This window comes from Hippocampus guttulatus, chromosome 3 (genome assembly GCF_054856545.1).
Source record: "Hippocampus guttulatus isolate MCC_2025c chromosome 3, RoL_Hgut_1.0, whole genome shotgun sequence".
Taxonomy (NCBI): Eukaryota; Metazoa; Chordata; class Actinopteri; order Syngnathiformes; family Syngnathidae; genus Hippocampus; species Hippocampus guttulatus.
The window spans coordinates 3,680,003-3,692,081 of record NC_141263.1 but is presented as its reverse complement, the minus strand read 5'-3'; positions in this window follow the sequence as shown (position 1 = coordinate 3,692,081).

Below are 12,079 nucleotides of genomic sequence, written 5' to 3'. Positions count from 1 at the left end.
CATGGCTAAGTGATAAAGATGCCCCCGCTGCCACCCCTCTTCCTCACCACTTCCTCCAGCTCCTGCAGGGGGATCCCAAGACAGCCCGGAGACATCGTCTCCAGTGTCACCTGGTTCATCCTCGGGTCCAACTTGCAGCGGGACATGCCAGCAACACCTCACCAGGGAGGCATCCAGGTGCCATCCTAGCAAGATGCCTAAACCGCCTCATCTAGCTTCCCTCAATACAGAGAAGCAGTGACTCAACTGTGAGCCCGTGCAATGACTGAGCTTCACATCTTATCACAAAGGGAGAGCCCGGACACCCTGCCGATGAAACTCATTTTGGCCGCTTGTCTGTGGAATTTATTCTTTCAGTCATGACCCACAATTTATGACCATAAGTGAGGGTAGGAATGTAGATAGACCGATAAATTGAGAGCTTTGCCTTCCGGCTCAGCCCCCTCTTCACCACGACAGACCGTTCCAGAACTCTTCACTGTAAGCGCCGCACCGATCTGCCTGTCAATCTCCCATTCCATCTTCCCATCCCACTTGAACAAGGCCCCAAGATACTTTTCTCCTCGTTTGAGGCAGGATCTTATCCACCAACTGGAGAGGGCACTCCACCCTTTTCTGACTGAGGACCATGGTCTCAGATTTGGAGGTGCTGATTGTCATCCTAACCGCTTCATATTCGAACCTCTCCAGTGAGATCACAGCATGAAGAAACCAACAGTACCGCATCATCTGCAAAAAGCAGATATTCGATACTGAGGCAACCAAACAAGACTCCCTCAATGCGTTGGCTGCACCGAGAAATTCTGTCCAAAAAGGTTAGAACAGAATCGGTAATATTGGGGAGCCTCAGCTGAGTCCAACCCTAACTGGAAACAAATTTGACTTTTACTGCATGCAAGGCAACTCTGTCACCGGTTTACAGGGATCAAACAACCCATACAAGCACATCCAATACTCCCATGGACCTTTGAGGACCCTGTTGTGGGTGTGGAGCTTGTCTATTGTTCCACAGCCAAAACGTAAAAGCACACTTTCAATCAATTATCAAACCTCGTTAAATGTTAGACATTTGTGGTGTCCTCAAAGTGGCTCCCATCATCACGCTTAAAATTGGTGCCTGAGAGGCACAGTCCTTGACATGGTGGATGCAGAAAATTATTTGCCAGAATCCATGCAAGAGATCCAAGTGCGCAAAAGTAGTTTATGAAGAACTGCAAGCAGATCTAGTCTCTAATTAATATCCAGATACATTACTAATATTACTGTCATTATTTTATTGCTGTCATTATTGACCCAATTATTTCTTCCAACCTTCGGGGACTTCATGTGCACAGCCCCCAAACCCTCTATTATCAAAAAAAAATAAAAATCAATCGGCAGCAACATCAGAGTCATGATAACCCCAAAAATCTTCTGTCCACCCCCTTTTAACAGTCATTTCTGAAGTGGCATCCAACCATTCAAAGGGGTATCCATCTGGAACAGAATGGCAGAAAGCCCATCAGATGATAAATGTTAACTGGACAGTGATTTCAAACTTGACCGGCAAATTGGTGTCGTTGTTAAATCCAGTTTCTTTCACCTGAGACAATTGGCCAAAGTAAAACCTCTCCTCTCTCATGAACACCTTGAGACAGTAATTCATGCCTTTGTCACATCCCGGCTCGATGACTATAATGCCTTTGGAGTCAGCCAGTCCTCCATTATTAAGCGTCTCCAGCTGGTCCAGAATGCCGCTGCTCGCCTCTTAACTGGTACTCGTAAGAGGGAGCACATAACTCCTACTCTGGCATCCCTTCACTGGCTCCCTATACATTTTAGAGTTATTTTCAAGATCCTCTTATTTGTTTTCAAATCTCAAAATGACCTCGCGCCACCTTACCACTCTGAGCTCATCCGCCCCTACACACCTGCCGCCTCAGGTCTGCGGACCAGACATTATTAGAAGTACCAAGAACTAAACTGAGGCTCAGAGGGGATCGAGCCTTTTCTGTTGCTGGCCCCTCTCTCTGGAATGACCTCCCACTGAACATTCGGCAAGCCTCCTCGCTGCCCATTTTCAAAACCCGCCTCAAAACTCACTTGTATTCTTTGGCATTTGACTCAGCATGACTAGATTTCTTCTTGGTTTTGCTGTTCGGTGCTTTCTACCGTCTTTATTACAGATGTGCTTTACTGTTTGTTGTATATGTTAAATTGCTCCATGTACAGCACTTTGTATGCAGCGATGGCTGTTTGAATGTGCTCTATAAATACAGTTGAGTTAAGTTGAGTTGAGTATAATGACAGCAAATGTCAAAATGTTAACATACTCACTACATACCTCCCCATTCCCCAACCCCACCACACGCAAACCCTCCGTACAATCCATACACTGAAAAACTAGTGCGTTGAATTTACTCAATTAAATTTTATGAAGTGACTGCACAAAATAAAATCACCTGGATCCAGATACAAATTTTAGTAGATGTATAGTCGACTTAAAAAGAATTATCTGGATAATTGTATTAAGTGCAACCACTTGATTAAACTAAATTGAAAAAAAAATCTGCAAAAACTTTATTCGATGTATTCAAGAAGGGATCATTTCCGCAAGAACAAGTCTCTCTGCCTCAATTTATCAGTAAAGCAGGCTGACAGCTGCTTCACTGATAAATTATCCACCCGCACCGCTCTCTTTAGCACCTCCCCCATGGACCTGGTCAACAGCTACAACAGCCACAACTCGAGAACGACCTCCCATGGGTGTTGGGTGTGCGGGAGGCTATGAACAGTTCTCAACTAACAACTTCCATCTGGATTTTTTCACTACCCTGGACGTTATGGCTCCAACATCCTGGGCGCCTTCCAAAGAAGCCTAATTCCATTCGCTGCTCTATGTACCAAGCCCCAGTCTCCTACCAAAGGAAAGATGATGTTTGGGGACTATCCCCGCCGCCTTTCTAGTTGAGATGGTATAACCTAAGCGGCAAGGTGCCGCTTGCTACTGTTTTTGCCAGTTGCCATTCTTCTACTAAAGCACCAGTCAAACGCCATCATGACTTGTGTCGTTATTAGACAAACAGATGACGGAAGTACAACAAAGCACGAAAGCAACGCATTTTCACCGTATGTAATTGCCTCGCTATGCGAGGCTACTCCCCCCGCAAACGAGCATTTGCTCCGGAGCAAATTTTTAACCCTGTAGCGTTCACACGTACCATTTTAGATCGGTGCTGACCCGCAAACGAGCATTTGCTCTGGAGCAATTTTTTAAACCACCTCCCTGAGCAGGGTTAAATTTGCTCCGGTGTAAGCTGTTTTCAGGGGCTACACCGGTGTAACTTTGCACATGTGAACGCTCTACTGGGGCAGCACCGGAGCAAATGTTGCCGTGTGAACACCCCTCTTGAAGATAGGAATATTGATATGGACTGTATACAAGAAACAAAGCTCCTGTCTACCGATTACATACCCAGCTTCCGGAACTACGTCGCAATTCGCCAAGACAGGGAAATTCCTAGAGAAGCGAAAGGTGGAGGTCTTGCAATCTTGATCAAGAGACAACTACCTTATGCACTAACCCCAAAGACAATGAATCTATGCAGGTTAGAGGAAGAACGTATCAGAATTCCCCCACCAGATCTAGAGAACTTCACCATCACAAATCTATATTCCCCCCCCCAGCTACTTTGCCCTATCTCTAACGCATCGGATATAATGAAGATGCGCTTCCGGTCACGATTGAATGGAATAGTATTGTCTGTGCCGATTTTAATGCCCACAACCTGCTGTGGGATAACGTGATGACTGCTGATGTTCGAGGTCATTCACTAACAGATCAAGTCCTGGACGAGAAGGGGACCTTCGCCAACGATGGTACTCCAACACGGCAAGATCCAGCTACTGGTGTCCTCTCTTCGCCCGATATCACTATTGTTCATGAGGCCCAGACAGAGTACTTCTCATGGGGAGCTGCCAACATACTCTCATCAGACCACAAGCCAATATTCATCACCATTATGTTTCCGGCGGCGATAAATAAAAGAAAAAAGAAATTCGTTTGAGATTGGAAGTCCAGAGATGTACCAGCACTCACAGAGGAAACAGATGAGCTGTTCAGGGACTGGCATAAAGAACGACGGCAGAAAGTCAGCAAGGAAGAAGAAAAATTTAATAACCGTGGGGTTAAGGTAGCAAGACTCAAGATTGGATTAAAGGCAGTTGGTATGACAAATGAATGTTGGAAGACCAGAGAAATTACCCAAGCTGAGAAAGAAAGAGATCGGCTGCGAGCGCATGATGGTTTCTACTGCGTAAGGTTTAAAGAACAAAAGTGAAAAACTACGTTAAGGACAGAAAGCTGCTTGGAAATTTAGCAAAGAAGGATCATCTTAGTTAAGGGTAAGACACAAATGTGGAGAGTACTTCGAAGCTTAACAAACCCAGCAAGGAAAGAGCAGGCAAGAATCATTATGGATGGTAGAAAACAATTCATTGGTAATGTAGACAAAGTTCGTTTAGTATTACCATTTAGTAAGCGCCCTAAAATTAACCAAACATGAGCGAGGAATGAAAGGGCTTACCAATGGCAAATTTTAAAAGCAAGTTGATGAAGCGTCCATAAAGGTGGAATTTACTACAGACAGAGATGAAAGTCCTCCGGATTTTCCGGTAATGCCGGATTTTCAAATTTTAATGAAAATTTCTCCGGAGAATTGAGCTGTTGTCGTGTGTGACGTCGGTTGCGTCGGCGGTGATTGGTTGAAATCAAAAGACGCACTTGCGTACATGTTCGCGCTGACGCACGCCCAGCAGAGAGCGGGCTATCAACTGCTGAGGCGCGCTTAGCTCGAGTGGCATCGCCACAAGAGTAAGACCCTCGCCTCGCATTCTCATGGCCTCGCCATATCTCGGAGATTTTAAATTTTCGGCGAGAACGGAAGCCACAAAGGGTGCACGTGTGCACACAAAAGGAAGATTGATCATTGAATGTCGAGTGTTTGAATAGCGTTTTGTGTAAACTAATTCATGCGTGATCGGCCAGGTGTGTGTGTGTACACACACACACACACATATATATATATATATATATATATATATATATATATATATATATATATATATATATATATATGTATGTATATACGTGTGTTCTGGAATTTTCATTAAAGTCCACTTTCATCTCTGTACAGAAGAGGTGAAAGCAGCAATACAAAAACTCAACCCATCAAAAGCGGCTGGACCTGACCACATCCTCAACTCAACTGTATTTATAGAACACTTTCAAACAGCCATCGCTGCATATAAAGTGCTGTACACGGAGCAGCTATCATATGTACCACAATAAAGCAATAAATCAGCAACAAAGATGATTGAAAGCACCAAACAGTAAAACTAAGATCAAGTCTGGGTCATGCTGAATCAAAAGCCAAAGAATACAAGTGAGTTTTGAGGTGGGTTTTAAAGATGGGCAGTGAGGGGGCTTACCGAATGTTCAGTGGGAGGTCATTCCAGAGAGGGTCCAGCAACAGAAAAGGCTCGATCCCCTCTGAGCCTCCGTTTAGTTCTTGGTACTTCGAATAATGTCTGGTCCGCAGACCTGAGGCGCCGGGCAGGTGTGTAGGGGCGGATGAGCTCAGAGTGGTAAGGTGGCGCGAGATTATTCAGAGATTTGAAAACAAATAATAGGATCTTAAAAAGAAGTCTAAAAATATATCGGGAGTCAGTGAAGGGATGCCAGAGTAGGAGTTATGTGCTCCCTCTTCAGAGTACCAGTCAAGAAGCGAGCAGCAGCATTCTGGACCAGCTGGAGACGCTTAATGGAGAATTGGCTGACTCCAAAGTAAAGTGCATTGCAGTAATCGAGCCGGGATGTGACGAAGGCACGAATTACTGTCTCAAGGTGCTCATGAGAAAGAACAGGTTTTACTTCAGGCAACTGCCTAAGATGAAAGAAGCTGGATTTACCAACGGCACCAATTTGTCAGTCAAGTTTAAAATCACTGTCCAGTTTAAGACCCAAGTTTGAGACTGTTGACTTAAGATAAGGAGACAGGGAGCCCAAGTCTACAGGATGGGATGTACAAGGGCCACTGGGACCAAACAGAATCACATCACAATAAAGATTGTCTTCGATCGGGACAGAGTACTTCTGTAAAATTAAGCAATTTCGAGATTCGAGCCCTTTTGAGAGAGAGAATCGAGCGCTTTTGCTAAATTAAGGTTCAAGCACTTTTGATTGATTGTTGTTGGACCGAGTACTTTTGAGAAAATAAAGAGAATGATGAGGTTTGAACACTTCGATTTAAAACAAATATGGAGGGAGAGTTTGTTAGGGAAAGTGAATGGTTCAATTTGCGACAAATACCAAACCATTTTGAAATAGTGTTCCTGGGTGAACTAGTGAAGATGTGTGTGTGTGTGTGTGTGTGTGTGTGTGTGTGTGTGTGTGTGTGTGTGTGGGCAGCGATTGCCTGAGAGAGGACAGTGAAAAGAGTGTATGAGTAACTGTGAATGGAGGTTCGCTACCTCATCCGAAAATTTGCAAATGGGGATACAAATCAGTAAAAAGGTAGAACCACGGATGAAAAGGATCCTGATAAGAAATTAACGTGTATGGACGGGAAGTTCGTAAACAGCCAATGTCCTTCCAATACAAGTCGTCTACATATGTGGATAATATTATATGATTTTGCTGGCCAGCTAAACACACATAAAATAGTGCACCTGCAGGATTATATAGGAACTGTATAACTATAGGCTTGTTTGCTTAATTGTTCGAATATTGGACCTTTCCTTGTTGGCTTCCTGTTGGAATGCAGTCCGATTTTGAAGAAATGCGGAAAGAGATTGCGGCTTGGTCGATAGTAACTAGTAACAAGAAGTAGACGTTCGGTTTACTGTATTGGCCTGAACTCACCTTATGTGCCAGTGTGTGGGTGCGTTCTTGAATGAGATTAAGTGGTTTGGCTGATGACAAGATTAAAAGTTTGGAAATACTTAACTTGGTTGAGAGTGATAACAAGGTGAATATTTTAGTTTGTCTGTAGAGTTATGTCTACGATGAGAAGACATCGCACCAGAGCATTTATTAATCTTTGCTTTTGTGTAGATAAGCGCAATTTTTTGGCGCGACTCATGACGTCATGTTTGTTTCATGTTCTAGCTTTCAGTGTAGAGAGATTGTACGACGCACAGTATTGGATACTTATAGAGGGTGAAAGGCACATGAAAATGATAGTGAGACGAGACATAAATTGAAGAAGAAAGTTTAGCATGTTGAGAATAAAAACTAAAGAGGAGCAGACAAGTGAGGTAGACACAGTGTGAGAGAGGAGGTCATCATGTGTTTCAGTCAGCATGACCCAGAAGGTCACAAGATGTTTAGAAGATTGTTTGTAAGTTACAAACACACTTTTTGTTTGGCTTAATACCCCTGATACCGAGGGCAACTTTGCCAAAAACGCAGATGGAAAGGTGCACCGAAGGTAAATTGAAGCTGTTCTTGAACCATTTGGAGTATCAGCATAGTCTTGGTCTCTTTTAGAAATTTTCTCAATTTTATCATTATGAATATTTCCCCCATACAGTAAAAATCTGTGTAAGGGCTCCCGTCACTGAACTATGGATGTTCAAAAACAGAAAAAAGGTGAATCTTATATTTGTCTCATTTCTTTTCACAAAATCTGCCTTGAAGATGGATTTAGAATGTTGATCATCATCGGGCGCCGACAGGTATGGCAGCCTCCGTCACACACTCCCTAGTATTATCCCTGTTTTTGTCATTTTCGTTAGTTTTTGGCGACCCTGAGCGGCTTACTTACACGAGGGAAAAGTTGCTGCGCATTGGGGAGTCTACGCTCGGTCTTTTTTCACCAGCACGCGAAACCCCACAAGGTCTTTCGGAGCTAATCGCGAGAGGAGCGGCTGCGCTGTACGGAGCATGGAAACGCCGCCGGAGGAGGGGGAAGAGAGCCGGCGTGCTCGTCAAGCTCCGGCAGCGCGGATTTCGAACCCCGCTCCCATCGATCCATCTTGCTAATCTACGATCTCTGCCAAACAAGATGGATGAACTTCTTCTCCTCACAAAGACCAACAAAACCTTTGCACGTTCTGCTGCGCTCTGCTTCACTGAAACCTGGCTCAGTGACCGCCACCCGGATTCCGCGCTACATCTACCCGGCTTCCGCCTTCTCCGAGCCGACCGCGACACGGAGCTATCAGGGAAATCGAAAGGTGGCGGGATTTGCTTCTATATCAACAAAGAATGGTGCACTGATGTCACGAAGCTCGACGCACACTGCAGCCCGGACCTGGAGTCGCTGTCTTTAAACTGCAAGCCATTCTACTCGCCACGTGAGTTCACCTCCTTTTTACTAGTCGGTGTTTACATTGCGCCACAAGCTAACGCTAACACGGCGATACAAACGCTAGCCGAACAAGTAAACAAACTCGAACTAAAATACCCAGAGTCACCCCTGATAATTTTGGGCGATTTTAATAGAGCACATCTTAACCGTGAACTTCCCAGATATAAGCAGCACATCGGCTGTTTCACCAGAGAAGGCAACATTCTAGACCACTGCTATACAACACTCAAAAATTCATACCGATCGGTCGCCCGTGCAGCATTGGGTCTTTCTGACCACAATTTAATCCACTTAATACCTACATACAGACAGAAACTCAAATGTGCTAAACCGGTTGTTAAGACTGTGAAAAAATGGACAGATGAAGCAAAGCTAGCTCTACAAGAATGCTTAGACTGCACTGATTGGGGCGTCTTTGAAACTTCAACGGGCACACTGGATGTATACACAGACACTGTAACATCATACATCAGTTTCTGTGAGGACATGTGTGTACCAACGAAGTCCTTCCGCTCCTTCAACAATAACAAGCCATGGTTTACTCCCAAACTCAGGCAACTCAGGAAAGAGAAAGAGGCCGCATTTAGAAGTGGAGATCGGGCACTGTACAAACACGCTAACATCGCTAAGAGAAGCTATGCAGAGAGGCTGAAAAACCAGTTCTCTGCTAACGACTCTGCATCTGTATGGAATGGCCTGAAAGCAATCACTAACTATAGAAGGCCATCCCCCCAAACAGTGAACAATAAGGGTCTTGCTAATGAACTAAACATGTTTTTCTGCCGATTTGAAAAGGACACCCCCATTTCCCACACACACCCACCTCTACCAGAAACTACTCTATCTACCCCTCCACCCTCTTTTTCTCCACTACAGATCCACGAACAGGACGTGAGACGGCTCTTCAAGCAGCAGAAGATCAAGAAAGCTGCGGGGCCCGACAAAGTGTCCCCCTCCTGCCTGAAGGCAGATGTGAAGCTCCGGTCTTCACACAAATCTTCAACAGATCTCTGGAGCTGTGTGAGGTCCCATCCTGCTTCAAACAGTCTACCATCATCCCAGTTCCCAAGAAATCGGCAACATCGGAACTGAACGACTATAGGCCTGTCGCCCTGACGTCTGTGGTCATGAAGTCCTTTGAACGCCTTGTGCTGAACCACCTAAAGAACGTCACCGGACCCCTGCTGGACCCCCTCCAGTTTGCCTACCGGGCAAACAGGTCTGTGGAAGACGCAGTCAACATAGGTCTGCACTACATCCTCGAGCACCTTGACAGCACAGGGACCTATGCAAGGATTCTGTTTGTGGATTTCAGCTCTGCGTTCAACACCATCATCCCGGAACTCCTCACCCCCAAACTTCTCCACCTCGGTGTGTCCCCTACGATCTGCCAGTGGATCCTCAGCTTCCTGACGGGACGGACACAACAGGTGAGACTGGGAGCAACAACATCATCAATACGCACCACCAGCACTGGAGCCCCACAGGGATGTGTCCTCTCTCCACTGCTCTTCTCTCTCTACACAAACGATTGCACCTCAACAGATCCAGCTGTCAAACTCATAAAGTTCGCAGACGACACCACGGTCATCGGTCTCATCAAAGACGGCGACGAGTCTGCGTACCGCCAACAAGTGGAGCAGCTGGAGCTCTGGTGCAGCCGACACAACCTCGGGCTGAACACGCTCAAGACTGTAGAGATGATCGTGGACTTCAGGAAACATTCTTCTCCACAGTTGCCCCTCACACTATCCAACTGCCCTGTGTCAACCGTCGAGACCTTCAAGTTCCTGGGAATCACAGTCTCCCAGGACATGAAGTGGGAAGTCAACACCATCTCAATCCTGAAAAGGGCCCGGCAGAGGATGTACTTCCTGAGGCTGCTGAGGAAGCATGGCCTGCCACAGGAGGTGCTACGACAGTTCTACACGGCAGTCATCGAATCAATCCTGTGTTCTTCCATCACGGTTTGGTTTGGGGCCGCCACAAAAAAGGACAAAATCCGACTTCAACGGACAGTTAGGAAGGCGGAAAAAATCGTTGGCACCGCCCTACCCACTCTTGAGGACTTGCACACTGCAAGAATCAAGACAAGGGCACGGAAAATCCTCCTGGATCCCCCGCACCCTGCCCACCACCTTTTCCAGCTACTCCCCTCAGGCAGACGCTACAGATCCATGGGCACCAAATCCAGTAGACACTTAAACAGTTTCTTCCCTCTAGCCATTAACTCCTTAAACAGTCACTGACATAGTCACTCTTCTTGTACTACAAATACTGCTACTGGTTACTCTAAAATGGTTCAATGATTTGTTGTTTACGATGATACTAATGCAGCGTGTTATACCGGAGACAAATTCCTTGTGTGTTCTACATACTTGGCCAATAAAGATGATTCTGATTCTGATTCTGATTAGGACTTCAAAACACTACAGGATCAAAGCTTGAGGTCTCCCCAAGTTCCAGTTCAAATTCGACAATTGTAACATGTAGGGTACCATTCAAATCTCCAGAAACTCAGCTTTTAAAAGATGTATAACATGTTCACACATTTACTGAGCTGACGACGTGCATCAGCGATGGGTTTTGACAGATGACAGAGAGCCCTTTGGTGGGCCCTCCTAACTTTAAGGGTTTAAGTGGCGGGGTGATTGTCAGGGATTTTCTCGGACAAAGTTAAAGAAATGACTCGGCACACAGGAAAATTGTCTTCAATATCGGCGGAAGCGGATCTCTGAGAGCGAACGACGGTTAGTTGCTCCGCGATCACACTCGAGCTCCCTTCCCGCCAATTCAGACTTTTATTGTAACATACAAGGAAAACACTGCCCCCGATATTTGCATACCGCACCCCCGGTCCGGCCCCTCGGTAGTGATTGGTTACCTGTTTTAAACATTGAACCACCAGTACGTTGGCGCCTTTTCTGTCTGGTCTACATTGAATTAACATGTTGCAGACTTTGCGGATGGCCAATGTCGCCTGGGCGCGACGGGTGTTCTCAACTCGTCTTTTGTTGTTCAACCGCTGTTCCCGAATCATTCATTCCCCTTTTGTGACCGAGTTTCGCCCTCTCCCCTGTGATCGGCCACCTGTATTGACGTGCTAATTGTGGATTTCAACAGCCCTCCGGCTTTGTGCACAGGAATTGGGGGGTGCTGGATACGCACTCAAACGTTTAGATGTGCCCAGATTAAATGAAACTTTAAACATCATACAATTTTGCTCATAGATTCCTCTAACAGTGATGATTGTGAGTGGTCATATGTGGGATATTGTTAGGTTTCTGGAAGAAGGTTGAACATGTACAGTATGTGTGCAGTGCAGGCCTTGATTTGGATGACTTGTGAGTGTTACATGTCATGAGTTTTTAATTATTTGTTTTACAACTGCTCCTGTTATGCTACTATTTGACGGTAAATTCCAATTATGATACATTGTTTTGTAGATTACATTCACAAGCCTTGCATTTCTCTCGAAAACTGATAAGAACCATCATGGCTGCTAATGTGAGAGAAATGATGGTTTTGTGTTATGAAATTATGTAAATTTGTTTATAACTTTGCTGTCATTGAGTTGGATTATGCCCTCTAAATTTAGTTCAACACGAGTTTTCCAGCTTTATCGATGTTAATGTTTAAGGGTCCCGTGTGGGCAATTTGAAGTTGGCTTTGTTCATTTAGAATGACTGCATGTTTTGAGGTCAGCAGGCATTTTTGAAAACCGCACC